Source organism: Elephantulus edwardii, unplaced genomic scaffold, assembly GCF_000299155.1.
Source record: "Elephantulus edwardii isolate Elephantulus edwardi_28Jun2011 unplaced genomic scaffold, EleEdw1.0 scaffold00439, whole genome shotgun sequence".
Lineage (NCBI taxonomy): Eukaryota > Metazoa > Chordata > Mammalia > Macroscelidea > Macroscelididae > Elephantulus > Elephantulus edwardii.
In genome coordinates this window covers 955,877-960,154 of record NW_006400189.1, presented here as the reverse complement: position 1 = coordinate 960,154, position 4,278 = coordinate 955,877, and the positions used below count along the sequence as shown (strand labels likewise).

Sequence of the window (4,278 nt, the reverse complement as noted above, 5' to 3'; positions counted from 1 at the left end):
GTGAGTCAGAACCAGCACACAGCTGATCCTCCAGCAGGTTTCCAAGACTTTCCATATCACACGGGAGGAGATTGCCCAGCATTTCCTGTAAAGTGGCTAGTGGGTTTGAACTGCCAAAAAAATCCCAAAAAACAAAAAACAAAAAACCCACAAAAAAAACCCCAACCCAAAACCTCAGCCTTTGGATTTACAGTACAACTCCTTACAGACTATGCCACCAGAGCTCTTCTGACAGAGCGGTCTTGAAAACAAACACATCCTCAATTAGGGAGGAGTGTGGTGCAGTAGGTTACATGTTAGCTGCTAACCACATGGTCAGCAGGTAGAACCCATCAGCTGTCCCACAGAGAAACATGAGGCAGCTGCTCTTCGAAGGAAGATTTACAGTTTTGGAAACCCAATGGTGAGGGTAATACAAAGTAGAATGGATTCGATGGCTGGAATTTGTTTCTTTACTTTTCTTTTTTTTAGAATAACTACATGAAGATTAACTTGTCCACGTTCACACAGCTATCAAGGAGCTGGGCTGCAAAAGTCAACCTGGACAGTGTGACCTCAGAAGCATATGGTTTGAAAATTGCCTGCTGGCTCTCGGCTGGATGCTGCTGTGTCAGCATGCGGGAGTCCGGGTTCGAACTCGAAATAAACTTTGTTAATTTGGCTAATTGGCTAGGTGATCTTTTTGGGGACTCGCTCCGTTACATCAGGGACCTCTCAAAAATGGTGAAGAGCAACGATGTCAGTTTGAAGACTAAGGTGTGCCTGATTTTCAGTCTCCTGCAATAAATATATCAGACAGCTTGACAAGGAATAAGGATGACAGAATAAGAATTGATGTCTTTGAATTGTGGTGCTGGAGAAGAGTACTGAATTACCTAAGGACTGCCAAAAGAACAAACAGAGCAGCGAGTGGATCTGAACTGCCTGCGTCTGGACTGGCAGCTTACCCACTAGGCCGCAGGAGCTCTCTATTGGTACCAGCAACCATGGGATCCCTGCAGCTGCTCAGAGCCCTGATCCTTTGCGGTCTCCTCTGGGGCTTCTGCAGCCGCAGCGTCAGGGCCCAGAATCCTGGGGCCCACCCCTCACACCCAGGAAGCATGGGCCTGGACAAGAACACCGTGCACAACCAAGAGCACATCATGGAACATCTCAATGGCGTCATCAACAAACCACAGGAGGATCTGTCCCCGCAAGAACTGCAGCTCCACTACTTTAAAATGCACGACTACGATGGCAACAATTTGCTGGATGGCCTTGAACTCTCCACAGCGATCACGCACGTCCAGATGGAGGAAGGGATGGAACCTGCCCCACTGATGAATGAAGAGGAACTAATTAGCCTAATAGACGGTGTTTTGAGAGACGATGACAAGAACACTGACTATGCGGAATTTGCAAAATCGCTGCAGTAGATGTGATCTGGCCATCTCCTAACTGTATGCAAATATGACCCATTATAATGTGATTGGACACTCTCTGTAATTCAAAACAACTCATTTCCAACTACTGCCTCAGTATTTTGGTAAAATAAATATATATATATATATATATATATATATATATATATATATATATATATATATAATGATAGCAACTTGTTACACTGGGGTGACAAAGAAAAAATCAAGAGAGAGAAAAGGAAAGAGAAGTGAGACATAGTGTAGTCCCCAAGTACTGCTAAAACTCTTATTGGATAAGGGCCTGACTCAAGAATTTTGTCGAGAATCTTGTGTACTTGGATCTGCGTACTCAGGAACTTGGACTGGACTGTCGAATACTGCTGGTCTCTTACTTTTAACTCAAGCTTCCAAAAATGGTCTCTTACTTTTAACTCAAGCTTCCAAAAAGTGAGGGAGCAAGTTTTGCCAAAATGGACCCTGTTTCAGTTAGCAATGATGGAAGGGGTGAAGCAAATGCCAAACGTTTCTCTCTGTGGGTCCCTTCTCTTCAGGGAAACATAGGTCAGTATTCTGTGAAGGTCATCTGGCCTAAATAATTATTTCCACTGTGCAAGTGCATATTTCTAAGGCTATTTCAAAGTCACAGCATAAGAAAAATGTGTAATGTTATGTTCTGCTGGTCACAGAGTCCAAGGTTTTTTTCTCTCTGGCATTTTGGAATTGATGGACCACTCACGTAAGTGATTAACCCCTTTCTGTACTTTACAAACTCCTGCCACCTCCTTATCTTTGCATTCAACATGAGAGAGACCTGGAGTGTAAAATGTTCTCTGTGCTAATTAATAACGAATGTTTTAACTTTCGTAATATTTGTATTTAACTCTGGTTTCCAAAGCCTTGTTTTCTGCTATCGGAAACTATTAAGAATGCAGAGATTTACTCTTTCCCCTCAATACAGAGAGGATAAGGCTACTAGCTGGTCTGGCCCAATGAGAAGTTAAAAAAAGTTCATCCACTAAACACAATGATGAGCTTTGTGTTTTAGAAGCATGTTCTTGAAGTGACCACTTTTAACCTGAATACGTGAATTCTCTCAGGCCTGGAAAGATTTGGAGAAAAACACTAAACATACTTGGCAATGTGATCCTCACCAGTAGCTGAAAATAAGAAAAAAATGATTGTAATTTAGTTTATTGAATGTGATGTATGTATTCTAGTAGAAAACCCAGAATGATCAAATGGAACAATGAGGAGATGACTGCATACCATTTGTCCTAAGATGTATAGAACCTTATTTTCTTTATTAAAGTATTCTTATAAGAAAGCATATGTATTTGTAAAAAAAACCCACCATTTTCCTGTGTCAGGTATTTGTGCAATCAGAGCTGAGCTGTAAACTATTCTTGTAATATCTAGTTATTTTGAAAGATTTATATAATGTATTCTGGATAAATAAAAAAAAACAAGAGTGAAAAAAAAAGAAAAATGCCTGCTAACAAAGTAATACGTTCTATAACTATTAGGATTAAGGAGCACCTCACAATGTCTCACACAGGTATGGAGAAAATGCTTTCAGAGTCAATAAGCAAATTGGTGGGTGGTGAGGAACTTATTTATATATGATTGGGTATATATTCTCAGTGTTAAGAGATTGTCCACAGGAACATTGGGACATACAATGTTTTGAAAGTACACGAGAATAACTAAAATCTAAATTATATTTCTTTCTAAAAATGTCTTTGGAGAAGAATGAGAAAAAGAATCATAAAAAGCCAGTTGTGTTGGATGAGACTAAATCTGAGCTCAGTATTTCAGTCCCAGGAGACTTAGCAGAACCATATCTTTAGAGATGAGAAGTTTATGCAGACGACACTAATTCATTAAATCCAATGATTGAAGGAATCACTATACTTTTAGGTAGAAAGGACGGTGATGTTTTTACAGCTCTCCTGCAACCCTTGGCCATGGCAAAGGTCTCCCATAACTCTTACAAAGGGCAGGATCATAAAATAGCTAATAAAAATTAATAAGTTACAGTCTATCCTTAGACATTATTAATTAAATGGAAAATCTTATCATTTTTATTACATTCTGCTTTAGAAGTGCATTTATTGCCAAATTATCTATATCTCCACTGTATTCGTGCTACCAGAATGAAACTACATGTTAAAGCAAAGGCAAAGTTCTGTAGGAAAAACAGAGTTGAGAGGATTCCAGTCCTATAACAAAAACCCTAAGAAGCCCTGGTAGCCAAGTGGATTGGGAATTGCACTGCCAAAACAAAGGTGGGTGGTTTGAATCTACCAGCTGTTCCAAAGAAGAAAACTGGTGATTTAGATCTTCTGGAAATCCATTTGGAGGGTCAGCTATAAGTTTGTTCTGACTTGATGGAAATGAGTCAGTTTGGTGATGTAGCAAGCTCAACATCAACAAAACAAAGATTCTTACCACTGGGCCAATTGGCAGCATCAGCATGGATGGTGAAGAGATTGAGATAGTTAACAGTTTTAGTTTACTTGGCTCCACACTCAACACTCTTGGTAACAGCAGCCAGGAAATCAAGAGACAAATTGCATTGGGAAAGTCAGCTGTCAGGGACCTCTCCAGAGTACTGAGAAGTAACAACGTCAGGCTGGAGACTAAGGTGTGCCTAATCTGGGCTATAGTCTTTGCATTGGAGAGCTGGACAGTGAGTAGGGATGATAGAAAGAGAATTGATGCCTTTGAGCTGTGGTGCTGGAGAAAAGTGTTGAATATACCACGGACTGCTAGAAGAACAAACAGGTTTGTTTTGGAGTGGGTGAAGCCAGGATGCTGCTTGGAGTCAAGGATTCTGAAGCTTTGCTTGACATACTTTGGACATGCTACAAGGAGG

General features: G+C 40.5%; 1 pseudogene; it reads left to right on the top strand.

Moving 5' to 3' along the window:
• The first annotated feature begins 980 nt into the window (after nucleotides 1-980).
• LOC102857268 lies at nucleotides 981-1,415 on the top strand (annotated as a pseudogene).
• Nucleotides 1,416-4,278: the final 2,863 nt, after the last annotated feature.